The following is a 25,812-nucleotide window of genomic DNA, read 5'->3' on the forward strand; positions in this document are numbered from 1 at the left end:
CTTATAGGCAGGTATCCCTCTTCCTTTTGTAGTTGTTACATGTAATACATGTTATATAACCCACTAGACAATGCTATGATTTTAATTTTAAAGTTATATGGTTAATAAAGAAATTAAGATGAAAAACAAAATACATTATTGTCTTAGCCAATGTGGCTCAGTGGATAGAAGGGTCTGAAGGGGCCTGTGGACTGAAGGGTCCCGGGTTGGGTTTGATTCCTGTCAAGGGCACATACCTTGGTTGCAGGCTCGGGAAGCAACCAATTGTTTCTCCCCCTCCCTTTCACTCTCTCTAAAAATCAATGGGAAAATAATCCTCGGGTGAGGATTAACAAAAACACAAAACAAAACAAAACAAAACAAAACAAAATGAACAAACCAACAAAATATATATAGTCTTTGGTATTTACAAAGAGATTTGTCATTTCTGTTCTCTTCAGACCCCAAACTTTTAAAGATCTTTTTCTATAGTGCAGCTCTGCTTATAACCAAATTTCTTCATCTGAAAATGCCTTTATTTTGCTTTTATTCTTGAAGGATATTTTTTTCTAAATATATAATTCTGCTTTAACAGCTTTTTTTCTCTTTTCAGTACTTTAAAGATATTATTCTATCTGGCCTTAATGGTTTCAGAGGGGAATTCAGCCATCAAATTGTCCTACGTCCATAATATGTATGTAATATATATGTATTTTTCTCTTGATGCTTTCAAGATATATGTTTATCTTTGGCTTCTTTCGGCATAGGTTGCTAGATGTTTATTCTGTCTGATGTTTGCTTTGCTTATTTTGTGTGTGAAAATTTCTGTTTTAAAAAAGTCAAATTTGGGATATTATTGGCTATTATTTCTTCACATATTTTTTTTTGCTCCATTCTTTTTGTCCTCTCCTTTCAGTATTCTATTCACACATCCTTAATTTTATTGTTTGATGTTATGTAACAGGTCTCTGAGGCTCTGTTCATTTTCTTCCCCAATCTTTTTTTTTTGTGTGTGTGTTCTTCAACCTTGAATACCCCTATTGATCTATTTCAAGTTCATGTACTCTTTCCTCTGTCATGTCCATTTGACTAAGTCCATCCAGTGATTTTTTTTTAATTCAGAAATTTGTATTTTTTCAGCTCTAGAATTTTCATCCTGTTCTTTTTTAAAAATCATTTTATTTTTCCGTTGGGACTTCTTATTTCTCTGGTGAGTCTCATGCATTGAAAGCATATTTGGTTTTACTTCACTGAGGATAGTTATACTACTTGTATATACCTTTCTGTTCCATCATCTGTTTACTTCACCATGGAACTAGACTGATTTTCTTTTCTTCAGAGAACGTGTTTCATTTTCTTGGTTCTTTGTATCTTGGATAGTTTTGGATTGTATCCTGGACATTATAAATGTTAAGTTGTAGAGACTTTGGATTCTATTATTTCCCACTGATGAGTAGTGTTTCCTTTATTCTAGGTCATTTTCTTGTCTGGGCTTGCATTGTAAACTCTGTTGCTTATGCAGCAACTTCTTATTCTGTTCAGATCTTTTGCCTTTAGCTGGGTTGCTTTGAGTCTGTTTTGTATCTGTGTGGTTCTAGGAATCCGTCAGGGAGGTGGGTACTCAGAGTCTGCAGGTCCCCTTTCCCTTGTGGGATTCCCCTACTTGCGTTACTATTCATGTTTGCCAGCTTTCCTTTCCTGGTTCCCCAAGTCAGAAAGGTTGTGGCTCTTTGTCCTCACCGCTGTGCATGCTGCTGGGACTGCACTTAGCCCCAGGCTCCCCTCCTCAGCAGCTGGAAGCCCCTTTCAGAGTGTCTGCCTCTGTCCATTCTCCTGTGCTCTCAGGCTGCTGCTTTTCCATCACGTCCAAGCTTGGTAGGTATTTTCCGTGACAGGAGGAGGGGTTGTTAGTAGAGATTTAGTTTATCATAACCAGAAGCCTCTTTATTTCTTTTTAATTTTAAAGAATTCCTCCTTTCCATGTTTTATTTTACTCAAGCGTTATCCATGTTTTTATTCCTGTTTCTACTGGTTGTCTTCATTTTAAAAATATTTCTTTTATTTCTAATTATCTCCATAGTTCTTTCACCTTCCTTTTCAGATTCTCACTTCTCTAGTCACCCAATTCAGTGTGCTTAATAACAGTTTCAATCATTTTCTTAATTTCTTTTAGCTTTTTTTAAAATCTGAGGCTATAGTTTTCGTCTGTTTAGTGCACATGTTTCTGCTTCTTATTTCTTTCTCTTAAGATAAATCCATATGGGATTTTCTGTTGCTCATTTTTTAAAGCAACAGAAAACTTCTCTGTAATTTTAGGAGGGAGTGTTAGGTCAGGATAACTTTAGGGCTCCTCTTTTATTTTCTTGTTTCACAAAGTGATAAAAATATGCTCTTGTTCTTTCAAAGGCCTGATTTCATTCGTTGTCTTTTATTTGGACGTTCTCCTCTGCATCTAATACCCTTACACTGTTCAGTGGGGATTCTACTCGCAGCAGGTACTTCTGAGCACGGGGCTTTGTCTTGCTTTGTCAGTGTTTAGAGTTGAGCCCCTGCTCCCTCATTAAAGATCTTAGCACCTGAAGAACCCCCGCCCTGCTTTGACATCTGTTTCAGGTTGGGTCACCAATGTTCCCTGTGAGTACCTGTGGACGATTTGAGAATTCTCCTGTCCAGTGGACCATCAGGCCCAAAGGCCTTACTTTTGTGTCCTGCGTGGATGCTGAGAGTACATGGATGTGTAGCTGTCAGAAGTTTGTCCCCTCCTCTGATAATTGGTACACAGGGCTACTTGGTCACCTAATTTTGTTGTAGATATTTTCTTTGGGCTGTCATCCTCGTTGTTCTGTCTGTTTTTAGTCGAGGGCCTTGGGTTGATTTAAAAACTATGCTGCTTCCCGGCTGGCATGGCTTAGTGTTTGAGTGTCAACCTGTGAACCAGGAGATCATGGTTCAATTCCCAGTCAGGGCACGTGCCCAGGTTGCAGGCTCGATCCCCAGTGTGGGGCCTGCAGGAGGCAGCCGATCAATGATTCTCTCTCATCAGTGATGTTTCTATCTCTTCCTCCTTCTCCTTTCCTCTCTGGAATCAGTAAAAATATATTAAAAAACAATACTCTTTGCTGCTGCCATTGCCCTCTTCCCAGATCCCTCCTGTTTTAGCGTATTTAACTAGACTCTTTAAGAAACCCTGTCTCTGGTAGTTAAGATTAATTTCTTGAATAAATGGTTGCAGCCTTTAGAAGCAGGCTTGTGACTGTTCACCCACTCTCTGTGTCTGTATCAGGATGAAGTCATGGCAGCCCCTTTAGTCCTTTCCTTTTTTCTGTTGCCACTAAGAGGCGATGACCAAAATTGGTTAAGTATGGGAATCTTGAAATCAATGGCAATATTGTGTTTTCCTTACACCACTGAGTTTGGGCTTGCTCTTCAGTTCTTCTTTAAATTTATTGATTTCAGAAAGAGGAAGGGAAAGGGAAAGAGAGATAAAAACATCAACAATGAGAGAGAATCATTGATCTGCTGCCTTCTGCACGCCCCCTACTGGGGACGGAGCTTGCAACCTGGGCATGTACCCTGACCAGGAATCGAACCATGACCTACTGGGTTATAGGTCGATGCTTAATCACTGAGCAACTCTGGCCGAGTGCTCTTCAGTTTTTTGAAATTAAATACTACATTGTTTATATTCACTACATGTTTATATACATGCTGAGGGGATGAAACTATGAAGAAAAGCAAAAGAATGCTTAAACAGAAAAAAATATTTAACTTTATGATGAGTGAGGTGGATGAAAGTAGAGCTAGATACAGATAAGATACAGTACTAGTAAATATCTTTTTATCTGGTAGTGGGTACCTCAGTGTGCATTTAGTATTATTTTTGAAACTGTATACGTAATTTATTCTCTTTCATATCATGAAGATGAGCTAAATGGAGTCTCTGAGACACAGTTTGAATTCAGTATCCTTGAGAGCCCCTTCTGGGGACGTCATTTAGCAAGACCAGGAGTGAGTCCAAGAAAAGCAAGGTTCACCATAGTTGGGGCTTTTGGAGGATGTAGAAGTGTGAACCAAGTACTGTGCCTCTGGCAAAAATATGGTTGGAGCGTGGGTTACTCTGTACTTTCTGCTTAAGCTCGACATGACCTACCCCTAGTTCTTAGAAGTAGGTCAAAGAAGAACTCTTTGGGGGTAAAAGGAGCATCCTTAGGTGTTGCAGGAGACTGTGAAAGAGAGTAGGAACTTCATTTGCTTTCGGACAAATAAGAATGGGGCACACTCACCCTGGCATTCTGTTTTGGGTTAAAAACCCAGCATATTGGGTGTGGGGCCCTTGGTGACGACAGCTTTCAACAGTCTCTCTTGAATCACGGTGCTGTGATCTTGACTGATTGCCTCCTATGCCTGATGCACAACTGGGTCTTTCCTAGGAGAAAGGATGCCTGGGAAATACATTTTTTGAAACCACGAATGTCTAAGCATTTCTTTATTTTTTATTTACAGCTTGCCTGAATAAGGATTTCTACTTGGAGAGTAATTCTCCCCCCTGGGTTTTAAAGGCATGGCTTCATTGCTGTCTTGCTCCAGGGTTGCTTTGAGAAGTCCAAAGCCATCTGTCATGGGTTTCTGACATTTTACAATGATGTGCCTTGTTATGTGTCAATTTTTATTCCTGATCGTAGACTTCTTAAATCTACTGTATTCTAAAATTTTCTTAACAGTTTTGTTAATGATTTTTTAAACATGTGTTTTCTCCATAAGGCACATCTTGCCTTATTATTATTATTTTTTAAATATATTTTATTGATTTTTTTACAGAGAGGAAGGTAGAAGGAGAGAGAGTTAGAAACATCGATGAGAGAGAAACATCAATGAGCTGCCTCCCACACACCCCCTGCTGGGGATGTGCCCACAACCAAGGCACATGCCCTTGACCGGAATCGAACCTGGGACCCTTGAGTCTGCAGGCCGACACTCTATCCACTGAGCCAAACCGGTTAGGGCTTTGTTAATGATTTTAACTCTTTTGGTTCTGCTATTGCCTTTTTCTGGAACTCCTTTTATTTTGATATTGGACCTCCTGGGTTGATTCATTTCTCTCCTATTTTGTCTTTTGTTTGTCTTTGCTATATGTTGGGGGGTGAGGAATTTCCTTAACTGTATCTTCTAACCCTCCTATTGATTATTTATTTCTAGGATCATATATATATATATATGTATACACACACACACACACACATATATATATTTAAAAAATACATTTCTATTGATTTCAGAGAGGAAGGGAGCAGGAGAAAGAGATAGAAATATCAATGATGAGAGAATCGAACCATGACCTCCTTGTTCATAGGTTGATGCTCAACTGCTGAGCCATGCCAGTCAGGCTCTAGGATCATATTTTTAATTTTCAAGGATTCCTTTGTTTGTTTGTTTTTTCTGCATTTTTTAAACAATTTTTTTGAATTTAATAGAAAATATTATATTGTAAACAAGTCAATTGATTTATTACCTTAAAACAAAATAGCAGCACAATCATGTATAAAAGCTAAAGACAAAATGCTGGTACCAAACACAGCACTTTAGAGGCAGAGCTAGGCTCTGAAAGATCTTCCCCAGAAATAGAGGCAGCAGTAGCTTGAAACAGGCACAAAGACAGAGAGGAGGATGCTTAGAAGAGTACAAGGAAGGTAGAGAATAGACTCACCTTGTGAAGGATAAAGAGACAAAGGAGTTCTATTTCCTGATGTTCTGGAAACATCAGAGCATGCCACATAAACCGGAGAGGGCTAGAAGGGCAGGGTATTTTAGGTGGGGAAAGGCAACTTTAGAAGCATTTGTGTATTGTCTTAGCACTCAACTCATGTGTTGTGACAACTCATAATTGAGCTGCTTGCCTCAGCCCCCATCACCTTGGCTGAACACCACATTGAAATTATGCCGTGTCTGTTGCCCCCGTGGGTCTTCTACTTATTAATGAGTATGTAAAAAGAGGGAGTCACAGTGAGGCCTTGGAACAAAAACACAGGACTCTGGTGGAAAAAGGGCTTCTGCCTTCCTGCCAGTGCTGGCGGGTCTCTGAGGGAGAGGAGTTTGATGTTGCTGGGCCCCTTGAGGTTCTGAGTTTATCAGCAAAGCCTTCTCTTTAACCCTATGCTCCCAAGCCCTCCCCCTAGGAGTCCTCAGAGTTCATGGAAAGGCCAACTGAGAGAGGGAGAGAGGGAGAGAGGGAGAGAGGGAGAGAGGGAGAGAGGGAGAGAGGGAGAGAGGGAGAGAGGGAGAGATGGGGAGACGGGGAGAGGGGGAGAGGAAAGAAAAGGCCGTTTTCTTTCCATGGCACTTGTTATTGACCAGAAGCACTGCCTCCTTTTGCTGATTTTAGACATTGAGAGTTTGTTCCTTGGTCTGGAACAGTGATTCTCAAATAAGGGTCAGGTTTGCTCAAGGGGGTCTCTCAAGCCTCTCCAAAGAGGTTTTGTCCAATACAGCAAACCCCTATTCCCCCAAACTGAGAATCTGCACATAAGGATAGAAATTCCTGACAGGAGTGTGTTTGTACATGTGAACATTATCACAGGCAGAACAAAAATCTGTGTGGAGCAGCATGAAATTTATGGAGTGATTTTTTTTTTTCTGATTAAGAGTAAGTTACAAAGAAGTCATTTCTCCTGTAGCTAAACTCCACGACTAGGCTCCGTGCTCCATAGGCGAGAACAGTAAGTTCACCCATTTATCTGGGGTAATCATACAGGATTAAAGAAATAGAACTACCCCCCCTTTTTTATTAAATAACTACAATTCTGTCCTTCTAAAAAGACAGTTCCCATAAAGACCTGCCTGTCCCAGTGAGGTACTTGACACTGGGATTAGCACAGGCTAGTCACAGTGTGGTTTCTTAGAAGACTGCCATTTCTGTTTCTTTTTCGTTAATACTGTACAAGGATTCTACCAACTTGTTATGAACAAGAATGAAACCTTTGAAATACTTGACAGTCTTCCCTTTAAGCTCCAGGGTGGCATCCTCATCGTACACAAACATGGTGCAGAGGTGCTGCGGGAAGGCAGACATGGTGCACCTATGGTTCACTCCCTCCTCTATGGCTTTGTACAGAGCAAAAGCCCTGTGAGCACCTGTGATGTGGATCGTCACCTCTGTAGCACCCATGCAAGTGCCCATGCCCACCATCAGGGCTATGGTGGGCACATGGTGAGATCTCCACCAAAGAATCTAGCATTGTCCAGGATGATGTCCATGGCTAGCATCTTCAAACAGGCCCTGGACACCAGACTGGAACCCGGCTCATTGAAAACAATGTGTCTGTCAGGGCCAATGCCTCCAAAAAGCAGGTCAGCTGCATTCCCATCCAGAATGGGGGTGTTTTCTGGGTGGGTGTCAGTGTGCTTGAAGAAGTTGTCCCACATAAAGGAGTGGCAACTCTCTGGGTGGTCTTGAGGAAGACCCACATCCTCATCCATGTTGAAGGTCTTCATTGATTTGAAGGACTAGAGGCCCAATGCACGAAGATTTGTGCAAGAATGGGCCTTCCTTCCCCTGGCTGCCGGCACTGCGTTAGTTCTGGCCCGGAGCTGCCTTTCCACCTTCCCACGCTGCCCAGAGGCCCAGAGCAGCTGGGTCAGTGCGGAACGCCTGTGTCGTTGCCATGCCAACGACACAGACATCCTGTCCCACCCCCGGCTGCTCAGTGCCTGCATATGCAAATGAACCCATCATCTTTGTTGGGTTAATTTGCATACTCACTCCTGATTGGCTGATGGGCGTTATGAAGGTACAGTCAATTTGCATCTTTCTCTTTTATTAGTGTAGATAGGTCTCCATTCTTGTAGTATTCAATTAGCTTCTTGTAGCAGCCAAGTGGGGTGCTCCCAGTGGGGAGCTCCAGGGTGAAGTACTTGTCTAGTCCTGGGTTGAACTAGATGATGAGGTTCCTGATGTATTTGGGGCCCAGTAATTGGCCTGTGAATAATGGTCCAGGATGGTGAGCTTCATCTTGTCACAGATGCCTCCCGTAGTGGCTGCAGCAGCTCACTTATTGTCTTCTTCTTCTTTTACTAATGACAACTTTAGTGTGAACATGTGTTTGACTCTCAAGAAACTGTCATAAATTAAAGGGAAGAGGAAGTTGCCATTGAAAGGAGTACATGATGCTGAGGGATGGATGGCATGTAGTTTCTGGATCCAGCTGATAATCAAATATATCAAAGCAATTCATAACATCAGTCACTTGAACAATTGGAACTTACTCAAATACGGATGCACTTCTCCCTTGGGATAGGGACGGAGTGCAATGCAAGTGGCCACATTCTCTGGCTGCTCCTTTTGCAGTGTCTCAGCCAGCTCCTTTGACGGGGGTGGTGGGGGGTCTCATCTGGGGCCTCAAGGACCACCTTGCGCATGTGCCCCTGCTCCCGGAGCTAAGCAACAGTGTGCGGGTGGTTGAGGTGAATGTGCAAGGTCTCAGTGGCTGTGTAACAAGCCTGTGTTACTGGTGTGCCCACTGGCCAGGAGAACGGAGCTTGCAATAGATCCTTTGGGGACACCAAGTAATGTACCAAGATCTGTGGTTCCGCGCCAGGTGCCACCATCTTCCTGTCCAGCAATAAGGCCTGGCCTAGCCTAGTCTGCGGAGCATGTCGGGATCAGGGAGCTTTTTTATTTATTTATTTTTTAAATAGGACTTCAACATTCATTCTTGGGTAGAGTATCTCATCTTTCTGATATTAATAACATATTTTTTAAAGTTTTTTTTTCCTTTACATAGATTACTTTTCTCCAAGCTGATTTCCTGTTCCTTCTGGTCTGCTGTGTTAGAGGCTTTCTTTAGATGGCTGCTGGTTCTTTGCTATCTTTATGGTTAAGGGTTGGGACTAAGGAGCTGACCTGAGCACATCGGTGGGGGCATTTATTGGGAAACCCCTGATGTCACTGTCTTCAGGTCTTTCATCTTTGACTGGTCAGGTTCACAGAAGGAAGGAGAGAAAAAGAGGATTCCAATCTCCAGCCTGAAGGGTAAGGGTCTGTCTGCTAGGGGTAGGGTGGGGTGGGCAGAGGTTGGCTCAGCTCTGTGTTCAGTCTCCAAACGTCACATACCCGCTACATCCCATTGGTTTAGGTGGGTTAACTGGTCTTCAACTGTTTTTTATTTCTTTCATTCCAGAGACTCTCTGGTGTATATTCTCTTTAGACAATAGACTTCAGATCCACTGAGTTGGGAGAGGAGCTCTTTTAGGGATGTGAAGAAGGGATCATTTTGCTTCTTTTTCTTTTTAAAAAAATATGTATTTTATTGATTTTTTTACAGAGAGGAAGGGAGAGGGAGAGAGAGAGTTAGAAACATCGATGAGAGAGAGAAACATCAATCAGCTGCCTCCTGCACACCCCTACTGAGGATGTGCCCGCAACCAAGGTACGTGCCCTTGACCAGAATCGAACCTGGGACCCTCGAGTCCGCAGGCCGATGCTCTATCCACTGAGCCAAACCAGTTAGGGGCTCATTTTGCTTCTTAAACAACATTCGACCAATCCCTCCTTCTATTTTTTTTTATTATTTTAAAAATATTTTTATTGATTTCAGAGAAGAAGGGCGAAGGAGAGAGAGATAGAAACATTAATGATGAGGAGAGAATCATCGATCGGCTGCTTCCTGCACCCTTCCTCCCTCTCCCTCCCCCCTGGGGATGGAGCCCACAACCCAGGCATGAGCCCTTAACCAGAATCAAACCTGGGACCCTCCAGTCCACAGGCTGACGCTCTATCCACTGAGCCAAACCAGTTTGGGGCTCTCCTTCTATTTTTAAAACTCCCATTCCTGCTCCACACCTCTAATTCAGAGCTATCTGGTACTGCCAATTAATTCCATGCCTTTTGAGAATTCTGAGATGCACATTGTTCGTTCTCAGCTTTCCTTGCTGCTGGCCTGGGATTCAGCTCTCTCTGGTCTGCCAAGTCAATTGTTACTTGTCTGTTGGCTTTCAGGCTTCAAAATTATGTTGCCGTTTGTCTTCTTGCCTATTGTTCCTTTCTTCTTCTCTTTAAACAACCCTTTCACTGTAGTTTGTGGTGTATGATTTAAGTGACTTTAAAAAATATATATATATATATTTTTAAATATATTTTATTGATATTTCACAGAGAGGAAGGGAGAGGGATAGAGAGTTAGAAACATCGATGAGAGAGAAACATCGATCAGCTGCCTCCTGCACACCTCCCACTGGGGATGTGCCCGCAACCAAGGTACATGCCCTTGACCGGAATCGAACCCGGGACCCTTCAGTCCGCAGGCCGACGCTCTATCCACTGAGCCAAACCGGTTTCGGCTAAAAAATATTTTTATTCATTTCAGAAAGGAAGGGAGAGTGAGATAGAAACATCAATGAAGAGAGAGAGAGTCATTGATCAGCTGCCTCCTGCATGCCCCCCACTGGAGATCGAACCCACAACCCTGGCATGTGTCCTGACTGCGAATCGAACCGTGACCTCCTGGTTCATAGGTCGACGCTCAACCACTGCCGGGCTCGGGTGTGTATGATTTAGATGACTGTGCTCACTTTGTGGTCTTAACCCAGGAACTTTCTCCCATTTTTTCATGTCTATTATCTTCTCATTATGCCTTAACTTAAATATTATATTTTCTGAGAGGCCTTCTCAAACCACTACATGTAAAGAAGAGATTCCCTAGCTCCTTCTTTATTCTCTATTTCAGCTCCATGTATGGCTCCCTATAGGCCTTTAAAACATTTTTTTTTTGTCTATTTTGTTCATCTTTGGCACTTTATCATAAACATCATGAGATCAGGGGCTGTAGCTTTCTCATGCACTGTTATACCCCAGTACTGGGCACATAGTTGACCCTCAATACATATTTGCTGAATGAGTAAAATAACAATTTATATGTATTCTGCATGAATTTTTGAAATTGTTAACAGTTTCCTTAGTTTTTTCATTGAAAGTAAAAGAAGGGCAGGGGAATAAAACAGCACCTACCATATAGGATTGTTGTGGAACTTACAAGGGTTACTAGGGTAAAGTGCTTAGAATAGTTCCTGGTACATAGTCAATACTAAAGAATGTTATAGTTTTAGGAGTCTTAAAAAGAGTCTCTAAAGAGTTATAATTTTATATTTAATTGTTGTTTAGTTTGATCAAGTTAGAGAAATGTATGATGGGTTAAATTATTCTTGGGAATTGTACAGTATGTTCTGAGTCACAGCACATCTGAACTTTAACTCCAGGTTGATCATGAATCTCAACTTGGACTTTCGCACTGTCATGAAAGAGAATGTAATGTACTTCAGCAGGAAAGTAAGGTCCCAAATGTTTCCCAGCGTTTGTCCACATAGTTAGACATTTAAATTTCAGGACAGTGCTGTTTATAATTCATCTTATTTAGGAATATCTGCATCTTCTTAGGGAGTATACTTTATTTTCAGTGCAATCATTTTCTTGGACAGATGGTTGATAATTCAAATATGTCTTGTGTATTGCATTTAAGTATGGAAACTTAAAGAATGATTCAGAGTCTTCAGCTTCTGTATATCTCTGAAATTATTTAATTTCCACCAAATAGCTCCTTTCTTCCTAAAAAATCTATGATTATAGAGAGCTCAGTACAATTTAGCAATGAGAGATGAAAAAATTCCTATTCCCCCACCCACCCTGTCCTTGCCATTTAAAATACTTTCTTCTTGTCACATCAGGAAGAAAGTACAAACTTGTGAGTCACTCTTTGGATGGGATGGTAGGTACAAGGAATTTGGCCTCTTAGACTCTTCAATTTCAGAATCTTGATCTGAGGAAGCTGCCCAGTATACTTTAAAAACAAGCTTATATAACCTAACCTGATTGCATAAAAATAAAATAGAGCTCCCTATTCCATTTCAAATTATTACTAATATCTAACAAACTCAACTTGAAGAAAATTCACCACTTTATCATTTTCTCCATCATGCCATGAAATGGATCTGACTTTCAGTTTCTAGCACAAGCTCCCCTCCCCTGACCAATAATGCAATAGAAATCAAAACAGCAGTCTTCCCTTCTGGTAAAGAAATTGTTTCCCTCCTTTTCTTTATTGTAAGTGCTTCATGTCTGGCAAATGAAATGTTTCCATGTTAAGACTTGCCAGTTGGCAAGTAGTCAGGTATTACTAATTCATGCATGAAAGCATTGAATGATATTAGGTATCTATGTGTGTTTTTTTGTTTTTATTTAATTTTATTTGTATTGATATTTAGAGAGAGAAAGAGAGAGAGAAACAGACAGAGAAACACTGATGTGAGAGAGAAGCATTGATCATTTGCCTCCTGCACATGCCCTGACTGGAAATCGAACCGGAAAACTGGGTATGTGCCCTGACTGGGAATCAAACCCACCACCTTTTGGTGCACGGGACGATACTCCAACCAACTGAGCCACACTGGCCAGGGCTCTATGTGTTTTTTAATGTGCTAAAAATTGTATGGTGGTTTACAACTAGTTTAATTGTTTTCTTTATAGGTTATATGTCAGAAAATGGCTCTATTATTTACTTCCTATGTGACTTTGGGCAAGTTACTTTATCTCTTTAAGCCTTGGTTTTTTCATTGGTAATATGGGATTAATAACAATAATACAACTACTATTTTTATGTTTATTGGCACAACATAAACACTCAGAATTGTGAATTATTACTATGATTTTGGCCCATAGGATGAGGCTTATATCTTTTTGTTGTTGATTTACCATATCTCTAAGTGTCTAGACCAGGGGTGGGCAAACTTTTTGACTTGAGGGCCACAATGGGTTCTTAAACTGGACCAGAGGGCCGGAACAAAAGCATGGATGGAGTGTTTGTGTGAACTAATATAAATTCAAAGTAAACATCATTACATAAAAGGATACGGTCTTTTTTTTTATTTCAATAGTTTTATTCATTTCAAACATTTTAACAAGAAGAATGTAAACACTAATTATTATAATTTGAAACTTCAAAAAATGGAGGAATCATAGCACAATAACATACCTTATATTGAAGATGGCAAAGGCAAAATAAAATTGCCTAACAAAGGAAAGGTACAAAAGCCTTTCAAATTAAACTTAAATATAATAAAATAATTTAAAACTAAAACCAATAGAAAAGAACAAAATGTGTAAACAGTAAATTAAACATTTTTTTTAGTGCAACTTCCAAATTATGCCCGGGACGTAGATGTAGATGGCAATGTAGACTGGGTTGAAAGGTTTTGGGTCTTTAAAACATCAACTTCAGTGGGCACAGTGTTGTTGGTCTCCTTTTTAGCTAATGCTCTGATACTGTGCTCTCCAGGGGCGTGTCTCCCTACATCACCACGATACTACTAATGCTCTGATACTGTGCTCTCCAGGGGCATGTCTCCCTACATCACCACGATAACGTGTCTACGCATTCCCAGGGTGATGTCGGGGGACGCGTCCGCGGGCATTACAAGGAGCCTCTGGAAGATTGAGAGGTTGTTCCTTCTACTGAATGGGCAGATATAAATCCGCCCACTCAGAAGAAGGAGCTGCAGCCGTGTTTCCCGACGTTGCCATGTTAACACTGCTACTGGTGAAGGAGCGGAGGGGAGAGCAAGAGAACCCTCCGCTCTTTCGGCTCCGCGGGCCCGATAGAACAGCCGAACAGGCCGGATCCGGCCCGCGGGCCGTAGTTTGCCCACCATTTAGTGAGTGTTCAATCAATATCTGATAAATGAATAAGATCACTGTTTTCTTTCCCTTCACCTTTGTTGCTTAACTTTTGCTTAATGTGTAAAATTCCCTAAACTCCTGACATATTACTTTTTGCAAGTTAACTGCTCAAAAATGTAATTGAATAAGGTATGTGGAAGTGCTTTGAAAAATGTAAAGGCTATCCAAATGTAATTGATGATGATGATGATGATGATGATGGAGTCACTTCCAAAGAACGGGAGTGTTCTTTGCTGACCTCTCCTGCCTGCTGAAAGTGACAGGTAAAGTTGCCACTTGGAATTAAAATCTTCTAAAGTATATTATACAAATGTAAGTATATGAGTAATTGAAAGGGTTAGCAATGAAATTTATGATATCTGACATTCTTTTGCTTTTGAGGGGAGATTTGTCTGTTTTGGCTCCTTAAATATGTATATCCTTTTCCATCACCCTTCATTTGTATCTTTTATGTGGTTTTGCTTTTCGTTAAAGAGGATGACTATCCTCAAAGGAGGAGGATTAGTTTCTGAGTAAGGATTTGCTAAGAACTCTGGTTCCTCACTAGAACTCCCAAACAATGTGTTGTGGCATTGTTCTCCCTTCATCTTCATTTCTGAATATCTTTATTACTAGCTATGTTTACTTTTTTTTTTTTCTTCAAAAAAGACAACTCTCTGAATCTAGAACTGGATTTCAGTACCAAATGCACTAGTAGATTGTGTGTGTGTGTGTGTGTGTGTGTGTGTGTGTGTGTGTGTGTAAGGGTTATGCTTGATTTTGTTGATGAAAGGTCTTTGTTGTGTTTTTCTTACTCCACAGATTATTCTATTTTAAGGGACAGATATTGGACTGGAAAAGGGGAAGGAAAAGGATCTGACATATAACTGCTAATTGTAGTAGCAATTTATTATATATTATGTGCCAGTCATTGTGCTAAGTAGTTTATACATTTAATATTTTAAAATCCCCATTTTATAGATTAGGAAATTGAGGCTCAGAGAAGTTCATTACCCAACTTCTCATAGTTAGTAAGTAGAAGAGCTTGAATTCAAATGACACCTGGCTCATTTGCTATATATTTTGAACTCTTGGTTCCTCCATTTTTCCATCTTTAAAATGGAATATTTCTTTTTGTGTGTGAAAAGCTCCAGTTTTGGGGGGTGGGGTGAGGAGGAGGATTGAAGAGACTCTTGTAGTGACAGCAGAAAATTACAGATGTATAATGAAATGAATGGGGAAAGGTTTGGAGAAGCTGGAACATGGGGACAGAAATGAAAATAAAGACACTATAGGCCCACATTGTCCATGTTCTTGTGGGAGTGCAAGTTATAGTTGTGATACCAGAAGGGAATGAGGAAGGGGTGCATATAGAATTTGTAAAATGCCCTTCGAAAATCTTGTTTGGCTCCTGATATAAAGGGATTTATTTGTTACTGTTATTGGGTGTGATAGTACTATTGTGATTATGCTATAAATGTCATTATTAGTCAGAAATTATACTAAAATATTAATAAGTGGAGTGATCTGATTAATAGCATTTGTTTTAAATACTCAAGCAAAAATAATATTGTGGATGGGAATAGATGGCACTAGCAAAGTTGAGTGTTGGGTATGTGGGCTTCATTTTACTTTTTTCTCTCCTTGTATGTGATTAAAATGTTTTTTTAATCCTCATCTGACGATATGTCTTTATTGATTTTAGAGAGAGAGAGGAAGGGAGATTGGGAGAGAGTGAGAAAAACATTGATATAAGAGGGAAACATTGATTGGCCCTGACCAGGGATCCAGCCTGCAACCTGGGTATATTCCCTGACCAGGAATTGAACCAGCAAACTTTCTGTGTGTGGGATGATGTTCCAACCAACTGAGCCACATCAGCCAGGGCTGTGTTTAAAATTTCTATAAAAAGTAAACAAATTAAAAAACCCCAAACTAAACTCCTTTCTCTGTAAAAGCTTCATGTGGAAATAAAGGACAAATAGAGAAGAAGCAGTTAAATTAATGAGGACTTCTGCTAGTAAATGCAGCGGGCTAAAAGGATACAAGTAACTTGACTATTAGCTTAGTGGGTATCAGACAGGACTCCAACTTCTCCTCTGTTTCTATAAAATTATCCCCAACCAAAGTTCCCTCAACTTGAGCTCTTTAACGGTAACAGGGATTTAAGTTGTGTCCTCAAATGGTGTAGTTAGCCTGGGCACCTTCTGCCCTCAGGGGTTCTTTTCTGTGCTTCTTACCCAACAGAGGATGGCAGCCTAACTCATTTTGATTAGAACAGGGACAATTTTAGCTATGCTGTAACCAGTATCGTTTCTACTTCTCCTAAAGTTATGTTTCCCAAAATGTCCTTCCTAGGGATGTGTCTCTCTGAAGAGTATTTCACTTTCCTTCATCACCTAGAGGTACGTAGCTGACTCAGAGACTGAGCACTCTTTCTATCCCTCTGCTCTGACCAGTCTCTGATATGTGACCAGGGCACATATCATTCTCTGACCATGAGGCTATGCCTGGTTTCTCATGCGGTTAGTCACTCAGAGTGGGGTTCTCTGTCTGTCCCTCTGACTCTTGGAATAGGTCCTTGCTTTCTTTCCATCCTTGCAGACACAGACCATCCTTGGACCTTCAGATGGTTTTCTACCAGACCAGCTCCACACCCCAAAATGGCCAGTAGTGGAACTGGAGACTTAGGAAGAAAGGGATACAGAAGTTCTTGTGATACAAATTGTTTTTCCTATAAGTAATAATAAGAGGAGGTACAGGAACTTCAGTGTCATATCCAAGATCCAAAATTAGTCCATGAACACAGACAATAAGGTAGCAAAGGCCTGGGGTGGAGGTGGGCTGGAGAGGGTCAATGGGGGAAAAAAGGAGATGTATGTAATTCTTTGAACAATAAAGATTAAAACAAAATTAGTCCATGACAGGAATATAAATGCTAAACTGTTTTGTTGTACTAAAAATCATATATGTGGATTAATTCATTCATTTATTCAACAAGCATTTATTTACAACAAGGTACTTATTAAATGCTGGATATCCTATATAATAAAAGCCTAATATGCTAAGCGTCTGGTCGTCCGGTTGTCTGTTCAACCAATCGAAGCATAATATGCTAATGATATGCTAAGGCAACTCAACTGCTCATTATGACATGCACTGACCACCAGGGGGCAGACGCTCTGACCAATAGGTTAGCTTGCTGCTGGGCTCCAGCCGATCTGGACTGAGAGAGATGGGCTGGACACACCCTGAAGCTCTCCCTTGGTCCCTCCCTGGCTGGCCAACTTCCCGTGTCCCTCCCGGGCCCCGATTGTGCACTGGTGGGGTCCCTCGGCCTGGCTTGTGCCCTCTCGCAATCCGGGGCCCCTTGGAGGATGTCAGAGAGCCAGTTTTGGCCTGATCCCGCAGGCCAGGCTGAGGGACCCCACTGATGCACGAATTCGTGCACCAGGCCTCTAGTACAAAAATAAAAGAGACAGATTCTGATCTCAAGGATCTGATAGCCCAGTCGAAGAGATAGTGATTGAGTTAATAATTATATCAGATTGTGGTAAGTACTCTCTGTTCAAGGGGAGCTCTGTGGGCTACGGAAGTGCCGAGGAGATGCATTTAATGCAGCTTGTGGTAGGGAAGGTTAGTTATCTATAGCAGAACTGGTTACAGCTGAGCTTTAGGAATTCTTAGGATGTGGCTAGGTAGAGAAGGACAGATTGCATTCCCATAGAAGGAATACTATATGCAAAAGCATGGGAGGGTATGAGCATCGTAAGTTGGGGTTTCTCTAAGTCAGTATGGTTGAAGTGTGGTACATATGGAAAAGACAGAAGATGAAGCTTGACAGATGAGCAAGGGTCTGCTCATGCTGGACTCTATATGCTAAATTGATTACTTGGATTTCAACCAGCAGGAAATGAGGAAGATTTGCGTTTTAGAAAAATCACTTTGGATATCATGTAAAAGCAAGGGTCAGAAGGGAATCAGTCTGGATATCACAGCAATAACCTAGGAAAGAGATTGTGCAGGCTTGAATTAAGGTGTAGATGGAGAAGATAGTAGATTTTAGAGATGATTTCTAGATAGAACCAATTGGACCAAGAAATAGAATCTACTGGACAGAAGAAACACTTTGACAGACACAAACATAGTGAATTGATACAGATATGCAGGGCGATTAAGAAGGATGTCTAATTCCGTATTGATACTCTAATCAAGAGAAGAAATGAAAACGGTACCAAGCATAATTTTTACTTTGACCATTGTGATGAATATTTATAGCAATCCAAATTTATAAGTTATTCTTTATCATTTCTCAGTGAAAGGTTAGATTGAAGAGAAAATGAATAGTTTAAAAAGGGGCAATGACAGCAAATCCATAAGCTATGAACTTTATGTAGTGAAAAAAGCTGCCAATAAAAATAAGGTGGAATTAGGATATATGCTTCAAATCTATATTAGTAACCAATGTTTGCAAAGAAGGTGGGGGAAGTATTATTTTAATTTCTCATTTGGCAAAATGAGAACAAAACAAACAAACAAGAACCCCTGAAGCTCAGAGATATTAAATGATTTGCTTGAGGTCACACATGGCTGTAGGTGGGAACTCACACTGCATCCCAGAGTTCTCCGCAGGACATTGTGATAATTCCAGGACATTTACCCAGCATGTTTAGGGTCCAAGATGTGAAAAGTAAAGTGAGTGGCCTATTTGAAGAAAAGAAAATGAGTAAATACTGAAAACGAGAATGAAGAAACTGTACAAACCTTTGGAATATACACTGAGTGGCCAGATTATTATGATCTCTGAACGCATAATAATCTGGCCACTCAGTGTATATCCTATATAATAAAAGGCTAATATGCAAATTGTCTCCTCAACCAGGAGTTTGACCAGCAGGCAGGCTGGCCAACCGCCCATGTCCCCTCCCCCTGGCCAGGCTGGCCGGACCCCACCCATGCACGAATTCATTCATCGGGCATCTAATACACACACACACACACACACACACACACACACACACACACACACACACACACTGAGTGGCCAGATTATTATGCGTTCAGAGATCAAAATAATCTGGCCACTCAGTGTATATCAAGCAAAATGGTTATTTGGAGTTCTATTGGAATGAGAGATGGGAGGAAAATAAGTCATGAAAAAGAGTTCTGCATTATGTTTATTTCTAAGAAATTTTATCCTGATATTTGTATAAATAATATTAAATTTTCAAGAATTTATTTTGAGAACATTGGTAGGATATAGGATAGCTGATATTTAAATTTTCAATTCATTTCAACCACTGTGTGAAGGTTGACCATCTGTTATGTACCTAGCATTGTGACATGTTCTAAGGGAGTTACAAATATTATGTAAGATAGTTCTGTCCTCAAAGATGTTAAAGTGTTGTTAGGGATACTAGATTTGCAAACATGAAACTAATTTAGAACCATAACTAACAGAACAGTGATACATTTATATAATGAAGTGACACAAGTTTTGAGGCAGATAATGTGTAGTCAGAAAGCTAGTGATGATGTCTGGAGTCAATTAGAAGGCTTCATGAATGGTGTGATTCTTAAGATGGGCCTTAAAGGATTAAATGAAATTGATTTTTCAAGGAAAAAAGTATGGGACTAGTGAGGTAAACAAGTTTCATTTTGTGTTTTTTTCTAAAGAAATAGCCCAGTCAACGTGGCTCAGTGGTTGAGCGTCGACCTATGAACCAGGAGGTCAGGGTTTGATTCCCAGTCAGGGCACATGCCCAAGTTGTGGGCTGGATCCCCAGTGTGGGGTATGCAGGAGGCAGCCTATCAATGATTCTCTCTCATCGTTGATGTTTCTATCTCTCCCTCCCTCTCCCTTTCTGTCTGAATTCAATAAAAATATATTAAAAAACCCCAGATTTAGTGTAATTGTTCATCTGTTCACTACAGTGTTACTTAATGAAATATTGAAAACAACGTCTAAATGTCAAATAATAGAATAAGGGAAGTGTTAATATTTCATGCTATATCATACAATTAAATGTTATTAAGCTAATAAAAATGATGAAAGGACAAACTATAAGTTCTGCCACTTCTAGCTTTGTGTGTTTGGGCAAGTCACTTACTCTTTTTGAGTTTTGGTTTACTTAACTTTAAATGGAAATGACAATAAATACTTTGAAAAATTATTGTGAGGATTAAAAATAATGTATACTGAGAACCTGATAAATAGTGGGCATTCAGTAAACATTATTATTCATATGTATTACTAGTATGTAAAGAGATACTGTCTTTCTGAAGGGAAATGTCTCAATTTTTATCAAAAGCTTTAAGATAAGTATTTCCTGTTTGACTTGGCAATTCCACAATAAAAAGTTTATTCTAAGGAGATAACTAAAGATGTGTGCATAGGATCTTTGCAACATTGAATAGAATAGTGAAAAATAAGCCCAAATTTCACAAGTAGGTGCTTGGTGAAATAAATTGTGATTTCACTTACATAAAGGATATTATAAAACCATTATAATGAGGATATAAAATGCGTTTCTGATGTAGAAAGTGAGGAAAGCAGATTCTAAAACTATACACAGTAAAATCTCATTTTGTAAATACACACACACACATACACACACACACACACACACACACACACACACACATATATATATATATATATATATGCAGAGACAATTTTCTAGAAGGATAATACAGCAAAATGTTAACTGTGGTTGTCTCTGAAAAGTGGGCCTTTTGGTGATTTTATTTTCTTCATTGTGCTTACCTGAATTTTTTACTTTTATGGTAATGAGCATAAATAATTAAATATTAAAACGTAGGAATGTGTTGCTATTACAATATTTAGTGACATAGGAAAATGCTTAAGATTGAAAGAAATATTTAAAACTTATGTATTATATGATACCAATTTTGTTAAAGTATTTTTATATATGTCTAAATTGAATGACTGAATTTTGCTTTTGTGGCTTTTTCTCTCAACATGTAGCTGTGCTTTGGTGACATAGGGGAGACAGGCTGAGTAGTGAAGTAGCAGCGTGTTAGACTCCTGTACGCCTGGATACAAATCATCCCTTTCTCAGATTCCCCTTGTGTGTTTTCTTCATTTTTATCACAGCTTTAACAGTTGGCTTTCTTGGCTATTTTCAGGAAGAAACAAAGTTTAACCAACTGCCACAATCCACTCTCCTCCTCCCTCCTTTTCTTCCATCCTTACTAGGATGCAGCATAGTCAGCACCCACAGTCACTGGGCAGATGTAATGGTGAGTAAGAGGCATAGTTCTTGGAGCCTACTGTCCATTTGGGAGAGATAGTCAGCAATCACCCAAAGAAGTGTATAATTAAAAATTATGCTAACTACTGTGAAAAATATTAGAATAGGATATTATAATACAGAAAAATTTGAATGGATGTTAGGGAATCAATTTAGACAGGGAAGTCAGCAAAGTCCTCTGTGGGGAAGTGACAGTTTAAGTCAGCCTTGAAGTATGAATAGGAGTTAGCCAGACAAATGTGAAGGGAAAAGCATTGTATGAAGAGGAATAACTATGTAGAAAGGTTTTCGGTAAAAAACAGTTTTGTGTATTCAAAACTGGGGCAAGAGCCAGCCTTTCTGACTGTGGTGTTGTGACATGAGGTTGGAAGGTAGGCAGGAACCTGGTATAATATATTAAGGATTTTGGATTTTATTGAGGGCAATGGGCAGCCACTGAAGGATTTGCATGAAATTGTATTTCAAAAAGATTTGTTTGGCCCGACTGGCATTGCTCAGTGGTTGAGCATTCACCTTATGAACCAGGAGGTCCCAGGTTCAATCCCTGGTCAGGGGACATGCCCGGGTTGTGGGCTCTGTCCCCAGTGGGGGGCATGTAAGAGGCAGCTGGTCAATGATTCTCGCTCATCATTGATGTTTCTATCTCCCTCTCCCTCTCCCTTCCTCTCTGAAATTAATTAAAAAAAAAAAAAAGATCTGTTTGGCTGCTCTTAGGAGCAAGAACTGGAGAGAGGCAAGAGAGAACCAGGAAGATGAGTTTGGTGCCCAGTAATGATAGTGAAGATGAGGAATAGAAGACAGTTTGTAGGTATCTTTTGTTGGTAGTATTGACAGGACTTAGCGACAGATTGGATTAAGGGAGTGAGGGAGAAGGAACAGGTGTGTCAAGGATGTTTTCCAGAATACTTTGTTCAAGTGACTTTCTGGATTATATAGATGGTGGAGTAGGTTCTTTTTTGGGGGGTGGGGGGAGAGTGAGGGAAGAGATAGAAGTTCAGTGTAGGACATGTTTATTTTGTGATATCTACAAGATTTCCAGTGCATAAACTGAATAGATGAGGTCTGTTACTCAGAAGAGCTACACATCTGGGATGGAGATACACATTTAAGAGTATTTGGCACACAGTGTGAAAGCTTTGTGGACGGAGGGGATTGACTGGAGACAAATGCAGAGTCTAGGGCTGAACCATGAGGAATTGCAACATTTAAACATCAAGTAATGGGGGAGATGGCAAAGCACATTGGGAAGGACACACCAGGGAGGTGGGAGGAAGATGAGAATGTGGTGTCAGGGATGCCAACGGGAGAAAGTTTCAAAGAGGGAGGGATTGATTGCATGGAATGGGTCGAAGGTCTAGTAAAATGATGACTGGAAAGTGCCTATTGGATTTGGCAACATGGCGGCTCTAGAGGATGGTGAAAAAAGCAGATTCAGTGCAGTGGTGGTGGTGGAAGCCAGGCTGAAGTGAGTGGATGAAAGAGCTGGAAGTGATGGAGAGATAAGAGAATATAATCTCGGCTCTGAATGGAGAGACCAGTAGCTAGAGGGAAACATCAAGTTAAACAAGAGGCATTTTTGAATGCTTATGTAAATGTGTACGAGAGACAACTGTTGGATGGAGGGCACTAGCTGGGATGGGTGTTTGATAGGAAAAGGAAGGAAGGCAATGTCGGTAGGCTTTTGATATCGGAAGTACTATGCTAGGTGATTGGCACAGTAAGTGATTTATTATTCACAACTGCTCCGTGAAGTTGATATGATTATCCTTGTTTACGGATGAAGAAACAGGGGTTAAGTGGAGATAGAGCCAAAGTCTTAATCCAGAACTATTTCATTTCAGAACTCTCACTGATAGTCTCTTAGGATTTCTTCTATGATGGAGTATTAGTCCGTTTGCTAGAGCTGTCATGGACTAGGTGACATAAATAACAGAAATTAATTTTCTCACTGTCCTGGAGGCCAGAAGTCCAAGATCAAGGTGTTGGCAGGTTTGGCTTCTCTTGAGGCCTGTCTCCTTGGCTTGCAGATGGCCGTCTTCTCTCTGTGTCCTCACATGGCCTTTTCTCTGTTCACACGCATCCCTGGCATCTCTCCTGTGTCCGAATCTCCTCTTCTTACAAGGATACTAGTTAGACAGGATTAGAGCCTGCTCTAAGGACCTCATTTTAACTTAACCACCTTTTAAAGGCCTTACCTATCTCCAATACAGGCACATTTTGAGATTAGAACTTAATATATAAGTTTTGGGGTGGAATGGCATTCAGTTTATAACAGATGCCTTCTGTTTTCTTAAAGTATAAGGAAAAGTGGTTGTGGGAGAAGTTTTGAAGAGCGTGGAGAGGGATGAAACAGTGATTGCCTAAAGGTCAGTTGAGGTCAAAGATAATTTGTTTATATGCATCTAGCCCAATTATCTGGGTTTCTGCAGCAATATTCAGGTACAAGGCTAGAGTAAAAATACGAACTGTGTGCTGTGATGAGGCTGCTGGGTGCTCATATGGGCTTGGTGACCAGCCTGATGACCCTCTTTTCTGTGCAAAGTTGAAATGTAAATGAGTTTTAGTCACATCCTCATCACAATTACAGATTACTATATGTCAGGGACCTTTCTGGCTGTCCTCAAATAGTTGCAAACATGAAAGTTAAATAAATCTATGATTTTGTTGCATTCACCAGTGCAAAAATTAGCTTGAACATTTTCCCAGCTGGTTCTATGTATTGTCTTTCATGATTACTCACCAGTATCTTCGTTCTTCTTTCTCTTTCCCCTTTCTATCTTCACTCATCAATTATTTATTGAGCACGTACTAGATGTCAGGCACTAGGAGGAAAAAGAGTCAACAATCTAGTGTAGGAAACAGATATGTATATGTGTAAACAAGCCCTCAGGTTATAAGTGTTATTATTAAAGTAATAATTTATTTGTTCATTTATCCCACAAATACATCGAGTGCCTACTAAGTGCCAGGCAGTGTGTTAGGCATGGGATAAGATACGGATAAGATATAGTTTCTGCCTTCAAGAAACTTACAACCTGGTATAGAAAAATAAACAGGTAAGTAAACAAAAACAATACAATGTGTTGTTTATAAAATATTGAAAGATCTCAAAGAAGGGAGTGACTCTCGTTTCTGCTTTCCCTTGCATGTTTGGGCATCCTCTGAAAGGAGACATTGCTGAATTTTAACAGAAAATAACTATAAAAAAGAACATTCAACTATAAAAAAGAACATTCATTTTTTAAAAAGACATTTCCAAATGCTTGCTCTTGTTGTATGTGGACAGTTTTGTAGCTCTTGAATTATGAGCAAGCATCGAGTTGGGGGATCTATGGCTTTTCTCCTCATTTGAGCTTATTGTACACAACCTGCACTATCAGGTGGTGGAATGATTATCATTTTTCTGAAATATTCAACAGAAACCTGCTAAATATTAAAGGCTGAGAAAAGTCACAGTAACAGAATGTTACTGTGATGCTGGGTGAGCAGAAAACATATGCTGGCTTAGTACATATCTCAAATATTTGGGGCTTGAAACTATGAATTAACATGGGGGTTCCCTGTAATGTGATTTAATAAAAGATGATGAACAGTAGATCAAAAATGCTGAGAAGAAAATGGATTTTTGTAGATTATGTATTGAAACATTTTATTTTTTAAAAAATATTTTTTTATTGATTTCAGAGAGGAAAGGGAGAGATAGAAATATAAACGATGAGAGCGAATCATTGATCAACTGCCTCCTGCACACTCCCTACTGAGGGATATAGCCTGCAATGCAGGCATATGCCCTAACAGGGAATCTAACCATGACCTCCTGGTTCATAGGTTGACCGGGCTGTAATTGAAACATTTTAAAGTATCACTTATTTTTCCTTATATCAGGAAAAAAGTTATTTTTACAACCAGATACTTCGGGATTGATTGAGACAATGGATATAACCTTGTTGCTTTCTTCAGAGGTGATGTGCTATATACACACTCAAAGTCTTATCCGCCATCTAGGCTTATTTATGTTGGAAAATACTCACCATATTATGGAAATGTGTAGGTAGTTGGAGAGAGAAAAGAGAAATTTGATAAATGGTATATGTGAGATTTAGAATCAGGGAACAGTAATAGCTGAAAATTGCTTTGATGTCATGCAGTGAACACCCACTATTTGCCTTTTGACTACATTTCACAATGGTATTCTAGAGTATGCCATAGGGGTCAGGGTTTGTAAGTTCTAGTCTAGCTCTGCCATGGATGACCTAATGTGCCTCATTTCCCATCTTTAAGATGAAATGGTTCTGGAAAAGGTCTTTAAGGCTCTTCCAGTTCTGATATTTCATCATTCTGTGATTCTACATCCCATGCCTACCAAAAGCATTTTGACATTCTTTAAAGAAGTTACTTAAGCCAGAGTTTCACTTAGAACGCATCCAGGAGCCTATTTCCGTGGGCTGTTGGGAACAGCATGGCCTTGCTTCTCCAGGACTTGATTTGTCTTCTGTTAACTGCTGACAGTGAGCCATTCCACCTAAAAGGCTCCCCTGGTAGCCTTAAAGATTGAAAGGACAAATGGACAGTGTTGAGAGCTCTGTGGAGGAGGCGACCTGAGAGACATTGACCATCATGACCCCTTGGGATTTGCAAAGAGGAATGACTAAAACTGAGCCATTCACTGCAGCCAGGTCAAAGGTCAGGTCAGGAATGTGGACAATGCTGGTGACTCCAGGTAGGTCTAGGAGGGTCAATAAGCCTCTTTAGTCCCTCCTGAATGTTGAGGAGATCTGGGCAGCCAAGTTCAGAAAGCTTAGGAAGTCTCTTAATTTCTGAAATGTCTTGGAAGAAAAATGTGACATTAATTTTTTTATT

The 25,812-nt window shown here is 40.1% G+C and overlaps 1 protein-coding gene and 2 pseudogenes across 10 annotated transcripts in view; 1 reads left to right on the forward strand and 2 right to left on the reverse strand.

Moving 5' to 3' along the window:
- UNC79 (unc-79 homolog, NALCN channel complex subunit) overlaps positions 1–25,812 on the forward strand; it is a 218,381-nt gene that overhangs the window by 15,461 nt on the left and 177,108 nt on the right. The gene's annotated exons all lie outside the window — the stretch shown is intronic.
- LOC308246584 (glucosamine-6-phosphate deaminase 1-like) lies at positions 6,853–7,984 on the reverse strand (annotated as a pseudogene). The gene is made up of 2 exons: positions 7,803–7,984; positions 6,853–7,479 (listed from the first exon to the last, which is right to left on the reverse strand). The product of its transcript is annotated as a glucosamine-6-phosphate deaminase 1-like (transcript).
- Positions 8,216–11,332, reverse strand: LOC308253469 (putative peptidyl-tRNA hydrolase PTRHD1; annotated as a pseudogene). Its single transcript has 2 exons — positions 11,186–11,332; positions 8,216–8,616 (listed from the first exon to the last, which is right to left on the reverse strand). The product of its transcript is annotated as a putative peptidyl-tRNA hydrolase PTRHD1 (transcript).

Source organism: Plecotus auritus (genome assembly GCF_963455305.1).
Source record: "Plecotus auritus genome assembly, chromosome: 1".
NCBI lineage: Eukaryota > Metazoa > Chordata > Mammalia > Chiroptera > Vespertilionidae > Plecotus > Plecotus auritus.